The 18,541-nt window shown below is 40.1% G+C and overlaps 1 protein-coding gene and 1 long non-coding RNA gene across 2 annotated transcripts in view; both read right to left on the reverse strand.

Annotated features, from left to right (window-relative positions):
* USP6NL (USP6 N-terminal like) overlaps positions 1 to 18,541 on the reverse strand; it is a 681,049-nt gene that overhangs the window by 141,773 nt on the left and 520,735 nt on the right. The window lies entirely within an intron of this gene.
* Positions 1 to 18,541, reverse strand: part of LOC121931826 — a 54,522-nt gene that overhangs the window by 24,716 nt on the left and 11,265 nt on the right. Inside the window, exons 2-3 of the long non-coding RNA XR_006104217.1 lie at positions 15,096 to 15,182; positions 327 to 362 (exon numbers count right to left, since the gene is read on the reverse strand). This is a non-coding gene — a long non-coding RNA (uncharacterized LOC121931826). The remainder of the gene's footprint in view (positions 1 to 326; positions 363 to 15,095; positions 15,183 to 18,541) is intronic.

The following is an 18,541-nucleotide window of genomic DNA, read 5'->3' on the forward strand; positions in this document are numbered from 1 at the left end:
AGGCAACTGCTCTCTCGATCACCTTATCTAACCACCAAGCTAGCCTTTGCACAAACTGTAAGTCATCTAAAAACCAGAAACCATGACAAATGATAGTTTGCCCATTTTATAGCTTACAAAATCAGGGCTTATAAAATCAGGGAGTGAAGTGATAAGTAAAAGGACAATTAAACATTAGGTATCATTGACATAGCCACAAACTATGTGTTGGCATTATACATGCACAGGAGCAGCAGCTGTGCTTTTTGTTCAACTCTTATTTTATGTTAACATAAGCTGAAACCCATCTCTCCAGTATTAAAACACTGCACTGAACAAGAACATACCTCTGATCAAGTTGAGAATGAACATCTTTCTTTAACCTAAATAGAAGGAAAAAAAGACCCTGAGATTAAGGGGATCTTAAAATAACTCTATCAAACTATTCAAGATACAGTACCAATAAATTACTACAATTTTAAGCAACCCTGTGTTTTAGTACCCTGAAGCATAAGTGACCTCAATTCTGATTATTCAGCTGTCATCAGTTAAGATCAAAAATGTTGCCATTAACATAATTAGAATTAGCTGTTCTTTGGGAAAAAGCAGTTTTTATGGATACTACTGCCAGAAGGCAACACATTTGTAGCATAAGACAGAGCCAAAAATCTGCTACTCAAACCCACCACTCAATGGGCATCTGTTTCTAATACTTGCAGGGCTGATTTTATATCTTGAAAGGCATCCCAACAAACCTCTTGTACTCTGTCTCCCCAACATCTGGGAAGTTTTAAAATAATTGTTTATGTTGTCTGAAATTTTGAAACAAGAACTATCAAAGGTCTCATCGGAATACAGCCAGCCTGAAGAAAGCAATCTGTCACCTACTACTGGGAAGATAAGAAAGAACAAATGTACTGTATATTATTTCAAAGAAAAGGAGCTGCAAGAAAAATCATTCTTAAACATGTAAAGATTTTAACTTTTCTAATTTCTAATTTGAAACCAAAGCAGCTCACTAAGAATGGACCAAACCTTCCCATTCTAGAAAGTGAGGTAACTGTAGCTATACAAAATCTACCTTTCCAACACACCATCAAATAAGCTCTTAAATATTTTCATGAAGTCTTTTTCACACAGATGACAGTGCATACACAAGCACATGTAGAAGGCTCAATAGAGTCATTTCCTAACATCAAATGCATGAAAAGTCCTAATTACAACAGGAGGAGACATAGCTAAATGGTATGATGAAAATATGGAAAATTATGGTGGTGGTGGTGGTGGTGGGTGAGTGGCAGCAGGCTTCCTTCCCAAACTAAATATTCAGAGTATCTATCAATGGCTTCCTAAATGTCAAACCCCAGTAGAAGACCCTACAAATTACCATGCCACACTTATCATGCTGAGTGTCTTTTTTTTTTCTCTAGCTAGTATTTCCAAAGTGAAACTGGGACAAGATCTACTCCCTATCCTTTAAAAAAAGAGAGGGAAAGGAGGGTACAATGCATATACACATCCTCTTGCTTTGTGGGGTAGCTATGACAGCCAAAGCTGCCTTCCTCCTAGCCAAAGCTATCCGCTGCTTTCCTTCAGGCTGGTTTCTGCCCTTAGACAAGGCTACGAAGGCAATTTAAGTGCCTCCTAAGCCCAGCCAATTAAGTTGCAATTAATAAAATACTGGCATTGTCTGGCTTGCTACTGTTTTGAAGAGGAAAGTAGTATCAGATAAGCAAGTACTAAGAGATAATAATAAGAATAAATAAAATAAAACTTTAATTTATATCCCGCTTTTTGTTTCCACAATCAAAGCGGCATACAACCTTTAAAAAATACATTATATACAATTCCCCCTCCCTTAAAAAAGGATTAAACAATTCCATCCATTAAAATTACAGACAATAAAAATCTAAAAACAATAATAAAATAATGGTGGGCAGAGTCTTCGCTTGTATATGACTGTGGGGTGAGTGCTACATGGCCGGGATCTATTCCGGGAAGGCCTGCCGGAAGAGATTCGTCTTGACAGCTTTCTTGAACCTCTCAAGGTTGGCAATTTGACGGATCTCATCCGGCAGGCCATTCCATAAAGTGGGAGTGATCACGGAAAAAGTCCTCTGGGAGGTCGCTGTCAATCTCGTCTTTGTGGACTGCAACAAATTCCTCCCAGAGGATCATAGGGTACGGGGCGGATTGTATGGAAGGAGGCGATCCCTTAAGTAGGTTGGGCCCAAGCCATGGAGGGCTTTAAAGGTAATGACCAACACCTTGTACTGTGCCCGGAAATGAATAGGCAGCCAGTGGAGTGATTTTAATATAGGTGTAATATGGTCACTCCTAGTTGTTCCTGTAATCAATCTGGCTGCCATATTCTGTACCAGTTGAAGTTTCTGGACTAGGCACAAGGGTAGCCCCATGTAGAGCGTATTGCAAAAATCAAGTCTTGAGGTTACCAGTGCATGTACTATAGTTTCTAGGTCACCCCGTTCCAGGAAAGGGCGCAGCTGACATCCGGAGCTGATAACAGGCACCCTTGACCATTGCATTCACCTGATTTCTCATCTGAAGCGACGAGTCAAGAAGCACCCCTAAGCTGTGAACACAGTCCTTTGAAGGGAGCATGAACCCCTCTAGGACTGGAGGTTGCGGCTCAATACCTGGTTTGGGGGCCCCTACTGTAAGTACTTCCATTTTGTCTGGATTCAGCTTGAGCTTGTTTTCCCTCATCCAGTCCATTACTGCTGCAAGACATTGATTGAGGGGAGAAATGCCATCTGTCGTCATTGCTGATGAATGAGACATGGAGAAGTATATTTGGGTGTCATCAGCATACTGATAACACCCCGCTCCATGTCTACAGATGATTTCTCCCAGCGGCTTGATATAGATGTTGAATAACATCAGGGACAGGATGGTGCCCTGAGGGACACCGCAATTAAGCTCTGTTTTTGAAGAGCAACTGTACCTGAGCATCACCCTCTGGAATCTACCTGAGAGGAAGGAACGGAACCACTGCAAAGCAGTGCCTCCAATTCCTAGCTCTCTCAGGCGTTCCAAGAGGATGTTGTGGTCTATTGTGTCAAATGCCGCTGAGAGCTCTAATAGCACCAACAGAGAGACGGCTAATCTACTCTATTTCTTCTGCCCAGGAAGGCTGTAACAGTTTACCAAGTCAGTGATTATCCAGTCAAGTGATATTGTTATGCTCACCCTATTTCTCTGAGCGATTTGGAGGCCAACATCTGTTGTTCCTCCTCTGACATCCAGAGAAAAAGAGGCAGCAACCAAGAATGCTGTTACCTTACAAAGGGACAAATACTCAACACTATGTTTTACAAGAGGGGTAAGCAACCTGTGGCACTCTGATTACAAAAGCCCTCTACAAATTATTCATTCAGAGCTTCACAAGAGCAATTCATTCATATACTGCCTCACAGTATGGTGCAGTCACCCTCTTTGTAGGTTTATAAACAGAGGCTGGATGGCCAACTGTCAGGAATGCTTTAATTCTCCTGCATGGCACAAGGTTGGACTGGATATCCCTTGTGGTCTTTTCCAGCTCTTTGATTCTATGATTCCCCCCCCCCAGCAGCAGCCTAATAAGTAAGGTGGGAAGACTAGAGAATGGAAGGTGGGTCATAGAAGGGTCCATCCAGCCCTTCCAACAGATTACTTCTGAAGGAATTTGACCCTTGGTTGGGGGGGGGTCTCTTTTGGCAAGCCTCCTTTGAACCAATCTTGCCAAAAAAAAATCCCACGACAGAGTTGCCTTAGGGCCACCATAAGTCAGGAATGACTTGAAGGCACACAACAACAACAACAACAATAACTTTAGGCAAGCCACAGTGTTAGACCTATTCAGAGAGATCTAGAAGTAAACCCATAATAATCTAGCAGCATACAAAATTTGGCAAATATGCCTCAGTTGCAAAATTAATGCAGTGCAAAGAAATCCATGCAAGTGATCAAACAGGACTAGTGGAGAAAACTTTGGAGAAAAATAAATGGAGAAAAAAATAAAAGCACGAGTAAGTTTACCATAGGCAATCAAACCAAGATGAGTTGGTGGACAATGCTTTCCGGAAACAAATCTCAGAAATTTCCAAGAAGTAAGAATTAGTAATCATGTGAGACTTCAGTTTTCCTGATATCTTCTGGGAGACTAGTTCTGCTAAATATAGGCTCCCCAACAAATTCCTGATGTGCCTTGCAGATAATTTCCTCTTTCAAAAGCTGGAGGAAGGAACAAGGGGGTCAGCAATTCAGACCTGATCTTAACCAATAGGGAAGAGTTGGGTTACTGGAATCAAAGACACTGGTATTTTAAGAGCAGTAACCATGTAATGCTAGTCATGACTGTTCAAAGATAGCTCTATTATGCTGGTACTTCTTCACTAATGCGAAGATGGCTTTATACCAATAGGTTTACCTCTACATTCAGAATGAAGTTAATATATCATGTGGACAAATGTTTTCTGGGAGACTCAATCTATCCTCTAAGACTTAAGTTATCCAATCAAAACAGACTTAATTTAGTTCTATATGGCTGAAGCAGTGCTTCCAAACAGAGAACAATCACAGTTAACTATCTGAAGCCATGCATAAGAAATGACTGACATAGGCCACTCAAGAAACACAAACCACTGAAACTTATTTGAAAGAGAGATACAGTACTGTATAACCATAAAGTTAGAACAGGCATGGAGACTGTATGGCCCTCTAAATATAACTGCAGCTCCCATCAGCCATAATAGCCAGCACAGCCAATACTGAGGAAACACATGAAGTGCTATCCAACAACATCTGGATGTTCCCACCTCTGCCTTAGGAGCTCTTCAGATGAAACCCATGAACAACTGCTTGCCCTATCCATGCCCAATAACCAGTCCTCGCTTTTGAATAAGGACTATTGACCACTCAAATAGAGTTTTTGTTGAAACCAAACTACCAGACATTGCTTTCTGCTTAGGAAAAGCAGTGACAAACTGCTGTCCGGGGCACCCCATATCAATTTATGACATTTCAAATAACTGGAATATTGTGGGGTTCTTTTAGGATCAAGAGCTAGTGTGGTGACTAAGTAATTGAGACATCAACCAGAGTAACACCAGATGAAAATTAACATCTTCTCGTATCTTCTCAGGAGCACTTGCAGGAGGAGGGGGAGCACAGGATTTACACATGTACAAGTTAATGTTTCATTTATTTAGTTTATTTTTATGTATTTTAAGTCATGTATATACTTTATATGACAACACTATCTGAGGGCAACTAATAATGCAAATAGTTTACAAGGGACATTTTGATCACTCAAAAAAAAAAACCCAATATGAATGCTACATCTATTTACTTCAAGATACAATGCAATCCTATATTAGATCCAGAGCCAATGTAGTGTAGTATCTACGCAATGCAGTGGGACCTTGGTATCTGCCAGGATTTGGTTCCAGGACCAATCTCCCACCCTCATGGATACCAAAATCCATGAATGCTCAAGTCATTAAATATAATGGTGTAGTAAAATGGAGTCACTTATACAAAATGGCAAAATCAACGTTTGCTTTTGGAATTTTTGGAATTTACAGTGGGCCCTTGCAAAATGCACTTATGCTTGAGCCCCATTATATCCAATGGGGCTCATGCACACCCCACAGCCACGCGCACCATTTGTGCAGCTGTGCAGCTATGCACGTGCACCACACGTTCTCCCATTTTCCAGGTGGCTTCAGCATAAGCTGAAAGCCGCCTATAACAAGCCCAAGTATGGCACAGGCTCACTGTTTACCTTTTTTGAATATTTTCAATCAGTGGATGGTTGAATCCATGATAAGGAATCTGTGGATACCAAGGTTCGACTGTACTCATCTATTTGGGAGTAAGTTAGGAGAGATAATGTGATACAGTGGTTTCAGTGTTGGAACAAGGCTCTAGGAGGCTAGAGTTCCAATCCCTGCTTAGCCGTGGAAGCCCAGTCAGTGATCCTGGACAATTCATCCTATCAGCCTAAGAGGAATAGCAATATAGCAATAGCAAGTACATTTCTATGCCACTTATCAGTGAATTAACACTCCCTAGGTGGTTTACAATGTGTAAGCCAACTGGAAAACCTCTTCTGAATAGATCTTGCCAAGAAAATGGTAGGATAGAGTCACCATACATTTGAATTGACTTGAAGGCACATAATAACAAAAATTATAATGAACCTGTGTGACATAGTTGTAAACAAACCTGCTTAGCAATGAAAAGTGCATGCTGTACCAAGACATACTAGTGAAGTAAGGGAAGAGGAGACCCTCCACACAATAATTTCAAGGATGGCAAATCACTATTAAATGCCCCATGCTGACACTGAAAAGAAAGTAGTTCTGTCAGAAGTAAATGAATCAGTTAAATTTTGTGGTTTCTTTTCACCTCAATCCAATTCAATGAGACAGCACAGAGAGCAGTTTGCTGCTTCCCCTATATATCAACCTTCTTCAATTTTCTTCTAGGAAAAAAAGACATGAATGATACAAAATTACTCACTTTCACATCATGCAGAAATGTGAAGGTAACCAAACAATTCTAACTGTCAGAGTTTGTTAGCAAGATCAAAGACTCTCCAGCATGCAAATGTCGGTGGTGATATTTAATTCAAGACACAATGGGATGCTGGCACTACAAGGAGGACACTGGCCCTTATTTAACCACTGGAAATAACACAGATTCATTAGGAGCACAGAGCAAACAGACAGCAGTAATAAATTCTGCCTACTAAAGTGCACGTTTTGCTTTATCCAATAAAACCTAGTGCATTAAGAGACATATTGTCGAAAGCCTTCTCTATAAATACATTGTCCGCTATGCTCTTGGTAGATGATAGAAGTTTCTCTTTCAACAATAATTCAAATGCTACCACTAACTTTGCAAGAGCATAATAAAAGAAATGGGACTGATGAAAATGGGCGAAAGTTACGGGTTTTATCTAACCTAAAAAGAACAGATGGCTGGTTACAATGAATGGTCTGGGGAGCAGGGGAATCACAGATGCTGCAGTATCTGATTAGTTTATCAGGATGGGAAACTACAAGGAAACCCATATGAAAGCAGGATACATACATATTTTAAAAAGCTGAAAGAAACAAAACCATAAAAACTGAAAGAGTGATATACACAATTGATAACCAGAGTACAGCATCCAGAATGACACACAGAGAGACTTCAAACATTATAATGTATACAGAAAGGGCAAGCTTTCTAAAAGTCATTACTGTATTTCATTTCTAACCCTTAAAGTGTGAAATGAAGAACCAAGAGATGACTCTTGGCTTCTCTCTGTTTCTTGCCTAGCAACAATATAACTTAAATAATATCAGTGTTCGATTCCCAGCCCAGCCATGAAATCCACTCAGTACCTTGGACAAGTCACACTTTCTCAGCCTCAGGAGAAGGCAATGGCAAACCTCCTCTGAACAAATCTTGCTCAAAAAAAACCCGCTTAAAGTTGTCATAAATTGGAAATGACTTGAAGACACACAACAACGAAGTATATCCCATCCTGTTTGCAAGATATGCAAACAGACCACTGCAAAAAGAAGAATTAGGTTTTAAAACAAACAAATATGGTTAGAAATACAACAGACCACAACAGGAAGAGGAATTAATTTAAAAATAAAGAGATGCAGTTAAAAACTAAATTTAGTGTCAAGAATACCAAATTCTGTAGCGTGAACAGATTTTTCAGGATACTGTGTATTTTCTTGCTTCACGCCATGCATTCTGTTTATCTGGCAAATTTTAAGCAAGTAAAGTCACTAGATAGTTTTACAGCAAAGCAACAAAATATATAAATGTACCCATACGCCTTGATCTTTCTAATGTACAAGTCATTCTTTGTGGATCACTACAATCCCTAGGTAGCAGCTTTACAGATGCTTGATTAGAGCGCTGCAGAAGAATATGGCGTAGACTGAGGGAAAATGAGAAAAAAGGCACAATATCTCCAGCTACCACTTCTGAGATTCCGGAAGAAAACTCCCTTGCAGGAAACAAGGAGTATGCTTGTGAGAGATTTAACAGGCTCGCAAAGGGGCTACTGAAATATCAGACCAAAGTGACTGCATTCAACAGACTCCCCATCTGGGGGATTCAAGTGCACATTTAAACAGAGGTGCTGTGTTAGAGAGAGCTATATTACAAGCACAAGCAAGAAATCCAAGAGAAGCACTAAGCATTCCCTCATGTTACTTACTGATCCATTACAAGTCATTTACTTATTATAAACATTTCAAACAGCCAATATATAAGTCAGTATCATTTCTCGTCCACAATATGATTTCTGCTATTATTACTGCTATGCTAGAAACCTAAGATTTTTACAAGGAGCTAATAACACTATCCTATTTCATCCTACAAAATGAGTTGGGACAAACATTCTCTCTCACTCAAAATTCCATGCAACAGTTTTATAGCTGTGTAAATAGGCACCAGCATGGCATAGCGGTTTGAGCGTAGGACTAGGACTTTGACCATTGAGCGTAGGACTAGGACTAGATCAGGGTTCAATTTCCACCACAGCCATGGAAACCCACTTGGTGACCTTGAGTGAGTCACATCCTCTTAGCCCCAGAAAGCCTGTTATAGGTCCGCCTTAGGGTTACCATAAATCAGAAATGACTTGAAGGCACACATCAACAACCACAACAAATATGAGTATGGGCTGCATTGGTCCAAACCCAACACTTGATCAGATTCAACATTCATTTTAAAAAGGCAGGAGAAGGAACAGACAGCCTCACCATTCTGAATATCTTTAATCCCTTTTAGGCAAATAGAGTTGCTGCATTACTTTTGTAGCTTTTAAGATAAAGAGTACATCTGATAGGTTTGTAATTGGCTGGTATGTGAAGATTCATATATATACTATTGAATCAGAGCTCCATAATACAGAAATATTTGCAAAAAACAAAAGTACAGATAGCAGCTTAGCCTGCTTCAGCAAAAAAAGATAATTTTAAAACAGCCTCCACAGACAATAATAGAATCCTGGTACAATTATTTGGTAACATAGGACCAGTCTGTCAAGGGTTAATAGCTGACAAGAAATGTTTAGATGTGTGGTGGCCATGAGCAATTAGCAGCCGCATCAGTTGCAGCTGTGCGGCATAGCAACACAGTGTGCAAGGTCATTCTAATGCCAGCGTGCAGGAGGCCTGTAAGATAAACCTGTGTCTGCATAGACAAGGGGACAGTTTTCTGGGTGGCACAGGAAACAGTTAACAGCCATGAATGGAAGAGGCTGGGTTTTAGGACCGCATGGCATTTGGTCTATATAAACTCAGAAGCTTCTGGGAGTGGGTTGTTGGGTTTGTGAGAAGGAGTTGGATGTTAGTTCTGTATTGGATAGCAAAGTCACGTTGGATAATTGGTTTGCACTTGTAAATAAAGATAAGCACTTTCGGGAGCTCCGCTTGTCTGTCGTTAATCATCAGAAGCCTGGTGAGAGCTGGACAGCTCCTGATGACCTGAGTTCCATCATTCTGGAAGACAACCATCCGCTGCTACTTTTGCTGCTGAGGGCTGAGAACACGCTTCCAGGATTCGTCAGATTGCTCTGCTATATCCTGACACAGCCCTCCCAGAATTTCCATGTGTTCTACTGATCAATCTGACTGTTTTTGATCAGAAAGGACATAAACTTAGAAACACTGAAAAGCCACAGAAGAGATTTATCTAAAACATCAATTACCTTGGCCGAAAATAGCTATAAGGCATTTCACATGGCCTTCTGAAAAAGGAAAAAGAGATAAGCATTTGAGATTGAAAATAACTCCAGCCATGTACCACTGCACACAGGCATAGGAAATGTCCTATCCAATCTGCACAACTCATATCTTTCCCTTCCCACAAGACTGGTGTTCTACATAGCTGAAGCTACCAGATAGGAAACTAATCATCTCTATCAAGCTCCAGCTTCACATCCAAGATACCTAAATGAATGTTATAAATTTCCTAGGGAGAGACTCATTCAAATTTGAATTTTCTCTCTACTGTATGGTCAGCAAACGGGGGAATATAGTACCAGCCGCTGGAATAATGGAGACTGTCCAATGGGCAAAAATGAATGTACCTATATTATAGCTATTCAGCTAAGACTTTTTTGCCTTTTTTTAGATCAAGGACTATAATTAGGAGGTTTGACATTTAGAGAGGACAAAGTTCCAAAAACACAATTACTGAAACATTGGTACAGTACCCACTTCATTTTTAAAGGCCACTTCCCATGTTCCTGCTCTTGATCTTTTAATAGCTTTTTTAAGGAGACAAATCTTATGTCTAGCATGGTGCTCTTTTGCACAAGCAAGTAAATAATACGGAAGCCCACAGTTAGCTGCAGCTTCTTGTTAAGGCCAAGCAAGCTGATAGGGAGTCTAAAAGTCAGGATTCAGAATACAAAATGAAACCATGGCTTCAAAAATTGGCTTGTTTGAAAATCACTTATCATAGTCCCTTAGTTCAAATTTAACAGGATGTTATGTCAGCATCCTGGCTTGTTTCCTTCCTCATGCAAAGCAGAAGCAAAGAGGTTGCATGTGGGACAAACCAGTCAATGGAAAACCAACTGCACAACCTAAGCCAATGAGAACCAAATCAATTTAGAAACACGGGGCCCAAAAAGACAAGCCAAAATAAAGTTGCTTTGAGTCACTTTGGAGGTATGCTGTTTAAATGAGGTATGCATCCTAAGAGGCCGGAAGCTGCACAAGGCCACGCTCCAGTCCTAAGGGCTGGAGCACAGATTTGGCGCAGCTTCTGGCCTCTTAAGATGTGTCATTTAAACAGCATACCTCCAAAATGGCCCAAAGCAGCTTTATTTTGTCCTTTCTGTTTGAGCCCACAGTTATCAATAAAGGTTTGAAGAAAAAAGACCAACTCTGCCTGTCAATGAAAAGGTAACAAAAAAGATGCCAGGTAGTTCTCCCTGCTGAAACTGTTCTGCAGTTGATGCATGGCCACTTCCCAATCCCATCTCCCTCCGACAGCTATCCACCTAGGTTCTAACTCCAATGAAGATCTCAGTTAATACTAGACCACAGAAAAGCTAGTAGTCTCGCAGGCATATAGGTCCCTAGACATTTAGGGTTCTCAAAGTTAAAACTAGCACTCTTGAGTTGTGCCCAAACCAAACTGGGAAAAAGTAGATATATGGAGGGTTAGTTAAACAGAAATAACTGTGATTGAGTTAGAATCATAGAATCATAGAGTTGGAAGAGATCGCAATGGCCATCCAGTCCAAACCCCTGCCATACAGGAACTCTCAGTCAAACCATCCCCGACAGATGGCCATCCAGCCTCTGTTTAAAGACCTCTAAGGAAGGAGACTCCACTACACTCCAAGGGAGTGTGTTCCACTGTCGAACAGCTCTTACTTTCAGGAAGTTCCTCCTAATGTTGAGGTGGAATCTCTTTTCCTGGAGTTTGCATCCATTACTCCAGGTCCTAGTCTCTGGAGCAGCAGAAAACAAGTCAGCTCCCTCCTCAATATGACATCCCTTCCGGTATTTAAACAGGGCTATCATATCACCTCTTAACATTCTCTTCTCCAGACTAAACATCCACAGCTCCCTAAGTAGTTCCTCATAGTCCATGGTTTCCAGACCCTTCACCATTTTAGTTATGTGGCAGTGTTAAAACCAAAAATTCTGCTTGGGGACACAATTCTGAAAAGCCTGAAGAAGTTACTCATATGGAACTAGGGAAAGAAGGCAGAGCAGAGGTCAAATACATTGTCCCCTGTAGTATCCCAGCCATCTTTGTATTCTGAAAGAACTACTGTCCAGCATTTATTCTGAATGCTAGGCAGGGTCAGATTCCCACCAGCTGCTGGTAGCCAGAAGAAGAGGTGACAGGTTGGGATTGAAAAGGACCATCTTCCTTCTGGCTGAAGATCATACCAAGTTATACTGGGTTGGGACAGGCTATGGAATTAGCAGAAAGTTGAAAGGAACACCACAGGAGAAGTTTGTTGATAGGTTCACTTAGCAACAAGCTGTCTAGACTGAAAGGCAGCAGGAAACCATGATCCTAGACAGCAGATAGGCAGGGTCATGCATGGAGAACTCATTTTCCCATCTACAGAACAAGTTGGCTAGACACAGAACAACCTCATTTAAACATAACATCTAGCAGTATATGCGCTCAAACATACATGACCAAGCACAGAAAGGTTTTTCGGTTTTTCTGTTTTTCCTCCTCTCCACAAATCCAGATTCATGATGTGTCCTGAAGGATTCAAAAGCTTGTCTTTTTAATATTTTAGGGATCTAATAAAGATAGAGTGGGCCATTGGTATCCAGTGGAGTTTGGTTCCAGGACCCACCGTGGATACCAAAATCCATGGGTGCTCAAGTCTCATTAAATACAATGGCATATTAAAATGGTATCCCTTATATAAAATGCCAAGAAGGAGGTTTGCGCCTTTGGACTTTATATATCTTAAACTATTTTCAAGCTGTGGATGCTTGAATCCATGGCTAAAAAATGCATGGATACCAAGGGCTGACTGTATTATCAAATCCTATTTTTAAATTTTTACTTTTGGACTACACAGCTATGTCTTTATTAATTCATCCAACCACCTCCGCTGATAAAGCCACACACACAAACTGTATAGAATCACCTAAGGTACAGAGAAGGCAAAGAAATAAGGTAAGAATGACATGAAGAAACCATTGCTGTCACCATATTCTACAACTTCCATCTCTGCATCCATCAGTAAAAATATTATAGATACATGTGGATTAGCATGTACTTAAACAGACATTCTTTATTTGCCATAAACTAGGATGCAAAACAATGCTGTGAAATAAGTTCTTAAAACTATGGTCTCCATTAACTGTGGTTAACTATCCACCTACAAACTGCAAAGCAGAGTTACCATTGTACGAACCAGAGAGATTGGAGGCTGAGAAAGTTAACAAGAAGGACCAATGCTGTTTCTGTATGTATGTCCTCCAAGGACAGGGATTTATTCAGCACCTGAGAATGGTTCTGAAGTAAGCTGGAAACACAGTTAAGGCAACAAACCATGGCTAACGCAAAAGAGAGCCAAATATTCTGTCTGTGTGACTAACATAATGAAAAGGATTTACTGCTGTTTACAATATGGAGAGATGCTCTAAACAATATGGAAGAACGCCACATCCAAGCTGCCAGTGCTAGCAAATAACACTTGCTCTTCTGACTCTTATTCCCCTATTTTGTATGGCTCTCTTAGGAAAGACATTAATGAACATGACAATGGCAATAACGGAAACAACACAACCACATCATTCTCTTGTTTAAATGTTTGTAATTAAATCTTTCATAAACAGTCTAGCAAGTTATTAAAATTTTCATACGCTATATAATTATTCCACAAAGGCACTCTATTGGAGGCTCTGTGTCTGCATCTGTGCAGAACCAGTGATAATGTATACTAAGAACTGACCTTTCCATGAAGTAACTATGTCTTTCATATTCCAACACAGTTTTAGCTTAGGCTATTGTTCTTGACTGAAAGGTCACAGAGCATGGCAATGTTTTATTTTGCATTAGAAACTGTCACTGTGTTCCTGAGTATGTTTCCTTTCATTTCTTAGCCTACAAAAGAATGATCACTGCCTACTACTTCTTTCTGACAAGAGAATTCTGTGATTTATGGCAAAGATGCTTTGTTTAGCTACTTTGTTTTCTTTTTATTTGCAACCAATAGCTTCCCCATCCAGGACCAGGATATTTATTCACAGAAAGATGTAATGCATCTATTCTTTAGCTAGTGAGCTAAATAGAGAAAAAAGTCTTCATCAATGTAATTTCATCTGAAAGTCAAAGATCACCTCTCTTTCAATACAGACTTTAATACACAGCAAGCTGAACACAAGCTTCCTTCTATTCCTCCACTAACCAATCTCTCCCCTGTTGAAAATGGATGCAATGTACCCTAGTTTGTTTGTTTGTTTTCCTTTAAAGGGCCCTTCATCCCCTTAAAAATTCACTAACAGCAAGTATTGATGCAGATGCAAACTCCAAACAGCCAACAGGTTTCTTTCTAGTTAAAAGTAAATGCTTGGAAGCTGCTACAAAAACCACAACACCTTCCTGTGCTGCTTCCAAATTTTGGTGGAATAAGTCTATTTTGCAGCTCATTCCCATGTAAGAATCCTTTTTCCTGGAATCTCAGAAATGATGACAGAGAAAGTTGCTTCCTAACACCTGGAGATTTCTGATATTATTAAGCAGCAATTAAAGCAAACACTATAGCAAATCTTATGCCACTAAAGCAGTGGAAACCTGGTGGTAATTGATTTGCTTATAAACACCAGACAAATAAAGAGGACTTAAACTGATTACAAAAGAAATGACAGCGCTAATGCAGAACCTACTTATTCGAGCAGGCTTACCCCTGACCTTTGCCCCAGAATACTTTCCCCCCCCCCCCCCCCGCCCCTTGGTCAGCACTGTTTTGCCGGCATGAATTTTATTATTTTTATTGAATTGTTTTAACCAATTTTGTAAAGTTGTACTATTGTATTATTGTATATTTGCTGTGCACCGCCCTGATTCTAAGAAGGGCGGTATATAAATAAAAAAAATTTTTTTTATTAGTATCTCCCTTAGGAAGATATTCCAAGAATAGGGCGCAACCACAGGGAAGGTGAGTTCTTATTCAGGACTCAGCAATGCACTACAAATGTTTGCAATCCCAAACTAATTATGAGTATCATAGCATGGTCCCTGTTCATTGCAGTGGGTTGTCTACTCTGTAGTTCTGAGTAGATTTTGGTCCTAGTCAAACAAACCAAAGTGGGGAGATCACCTGAAGCTGAGCAAAGCAAAAGATAAGGCCATAGCCTACTCTTCTTTTACTTACTATCTATGTCTGGGAATAAAGGACTGAAATACAAAGAGTTGGTAGCTTGCTATCACAAGATTTGAAATTGCTAAAAATTGGGAAATAGGGAATATCTCAATGGACATGTACAAATTTTTGTGATGCAGAAACTTCCAAACACAACAGTAAAGGCAAACATTTGATACATATATGTTTTGCTTTGAGAGGCTGAGCCCTGATCATTCTTCAAAGAATTTGTACTCACTCATGACTGGTAAACTCTTTGCATATAATCCCAGACAGGTATTAAACCAAGGTATCTCGTCCAAGATCTCTCAGAGGTAGACATGTCCTAGCAAAAAGAGAAAAACACAAGGGAAGCAAAATCAGTCACTGAATGTCATTAAGTAAGTAATTTTAGAAGCAAAACACTTGTAAATAGATCTCCAAGACATAATTAAGGGTATAAAATAAATCAGTTTTCATAAGTGAGACATAACATTTTGCAATGACTATGCTGATGGAAAAGGAAAAACCCATCAGTAGTAAATGCAAGTCTAAATATAATCTTACCCAATAATTCCTTAGAATTCCCACATTCTTCCTGGACATAGCACCAGGAAGTTGCTTCTCCTCTCCCCAGGGACATTTCAGACCCTCTTTGTGAGTTTTTTCCCAGCTTTTATTTAAAAGAGATTCTGTGTCTTTGTATACTTTTCAAAAATTGAGCAACTGTATACTGCTCAGTAAACAGAAATATGTTCAAAATGCTCCTTAAGCACCAAGTGAAGAGAGGTGAACCTTAAGCTGGAGCCAAAACTAATTTATTTGTATGACCCATAAGAGGCAACTATCAAGACATCATCTGGTCTCAACCATTCTTAATAGCCATTTCAGGGTGAAACATGTGAACCATATTGTTCATAATAGATTTCTTAAAGATTTAAGAACACAGCAGAAACCAGTGATTTGGCCAGGCTGAAGAGTGCTGCCCTCTTATCCCCTATGTATTTACCCTGGGGTGGGCAAAACACAATTCATGGGATCCCCTTTGACCCAGAAACCCTCCCTCTAAGCCAACTGGAACAATTTTATGTCCCAAAGCTGCCCAAAATGTTCCAAACCCTAGCAGTTTGCTTTACCTGATCCTCTATAGACACTCAAAGCTCCTCAAAACAAAAGTAATAAGAAAAAATAGCCAAAACTAAGTGAAAATGGTAGCTGGAAGTGGCACCACACCACTTTGGTCATTTCAAAATGTGAGGGTGTGGTCTATCAAGTAGGCACAGCATAGGAAAATGGCCACCACCCCCCTGCACAGATGCCCACCTACCCCAAGCATCTTCTGCCACCTGGAGTCACTGCAAAGAAAATAAAAGCAGCCAGAGGGTGAAAATACATCTCAGATCCTGCAAACAAATCCCTTGCTCCCATAATTGCCACAATTGTGTTCTCAGCAAACATTTCTAATACGAGAGGGCAATTATTGGGGGCACAGTGCATAGGGAAGAGATCTGATACCCATATCTGATAGATCTTCCAAGCAAGAAGAAATGTTCATCATAATTTAGTTTTATGTAACCTGACTCTGGAAGTCACCACAGAAGTGGCATAAAATGTCAAACACAAATAACAGTTATCCAGCACATTTCTATGAAACCATTTTTAACTCCCTAGCTAAGCAACATTGAATTCCTCCCCATGGATTACCTATTTAAAGCATTTCTACCCAACTCTTCAGAAAAAAGAGGTCACACAGTAGTTTATATGGGATCAATAAACACAAGACAGTCCAAAACCTGTAGGCCTTTAGTCTGAAATGCATGGCACAAAAGGGAAGAAAAGGGATTGAAAAGGAAGATAAACAAACTTATCAAATGATAAATTTAAATACCAGTTTTTATAACTTAACTAGAATGGGAACAGTTTGAGCGAGGTGCAGCTCAAAGTAGGTAGTGTTTCACCAAAGCTGACTAAACAGTCCTGCTTCCCACCTCCTTCTTCTACAGCTTCTGATGAAATGGATTCATTCCCTTCCTGTGATGTAACACCAATATCATGCTCTCCAGTGGGCAGGTAGGCACTTCAGCATGCCTAGAAATAGGACATAAATGCAAAAGAGTCCTCCACTGCTGATCCCTAATATGGGATACCACCTCTGAACATGAATGTTTCTTTAGTTGTTATGCTTAATGATACTGGTGACCATCATACCACAGTTTGTAAGGCCATACATTTATCTAAGATATTAGACATCACCAGAACTTGTCCCCATAAATTGTACCCTGGGTAAAGTAATTCCTTTCGTCTCCTCTGAGTCTACTCTACAACTATTTCACTAGGTCACACTAATGTCTAGCATTTCAGGAGCTGAAAAGTCCCCTATTCACTTTCTTAGCACCATAAATAATTCCATAAACCAAATCACTGAGATTTTTTTCTCCTATACAAGAGTTCTCCAAATGCTTCTGTTTCATTTGTAGTAAGATTTTACCCAACTGTTCAAATACCATAAAATTAAAAATACCAACTGCTGTAGAGAAGCAATACAGAAGAAAACTGATATCAAAACAATTTTGGCTAAACAACTACCAGTATTCAAAAGCTACCTATAGTTTCAGTGCAAAACTCAATAACATTACTATCAGTGAGATGCAGCCAATCTCAGAACTGATCCATGAAAAGCTCCCATGGCCACTGCTGCCTTAGTGAGAGAGAAAAAAATTAGTTGAAGCAACCATTTCTACCCAAGTCTAGAACAGGGTTCTAGTTCGCCAGAGGCATATCAAATAAGAAACACTGCCATCACCAAAGTATGATCAAGAACAGCAAAGTACCAACCAAACCAGGAGTAGGGAACATGTGGCTCTCCAGGTGCTGCCAGACTTACAGTTCCCATCAGCCAATATTCAAGAATAATGGGACTTGCAGACCAGTGTCTGGAGGGACATGTGTTCCTTATTCTTGAACTAAACCATCTGGACCAGCCACAGGTCACATTTTACAACGTGTCCCTTATAAAAGTTCCCAAGCCAGGTTTGCACTCTAGTTGGAAGGAAAGCAGAGACTCTGGTAATTGTCTCAATATTTGTCATGGACCTGCCTTGCTTTACTTAGTCACTAGCCTGCTCTCACATCAGGTCAGTCATCCTTGCTATGACATTCAGGGGAAACCAAAGGATGCACCCTCCTGGCAAGGGCCTTCTGACCAAATACACTTGAAGAAGTCTCACCCAGGGAGGCCTACTCACAAAGCCTATGAACCCAGCAACAAAGCTCAGTTGCTGTATTTGGAAACTGACATTGTACAAAACAAGAAACATCTACCCATCTGGTTTTCCTTTATAAACTGACCAGAACTCCACCATCTGTGCTAACCTAGCCAGCTAATTCCATGCTGCATTTCTCCTCCCTGATTCCTTAAGACTTAAGAAGGATAAGACGAAAGAGAAAGTAATTATCCAACTTCCTTAAAATGTGATTGCACATAACATTTGCAGATCCAAAGCAAATCTAAGAAAGAACGCTGGAAAGCCACTAGGCTTTTCTACAAAAATTCCAGTTAATCTGTTGCAAAACAGAGGAAGTAGGCTCCTACTGTCTCAGAAACAAGGTAAATATAAAGGGGTGATTTTCTGGAAAGGAGAGCAACGAAGAACAGTTTACACCAAGAATAAACTGGTAGTTCCTAAAGAAATTTTATCCACCATC

Source organism: Sceloporus undulatus, chromosome 5, assembly GCF_019175285.1.
Source record: "Sceloporus undulatus isolate JIND9_A2432 ecotype Alabama chromosome 5, SceUnd_v1.1, whole genome shotgun sequence".
NCBI lineage: Eukaryota > Metazoa > Chordata > Lepidosauria > Squamata > Phrynosomatidae > Sceloporus > Sceloporus undulatus.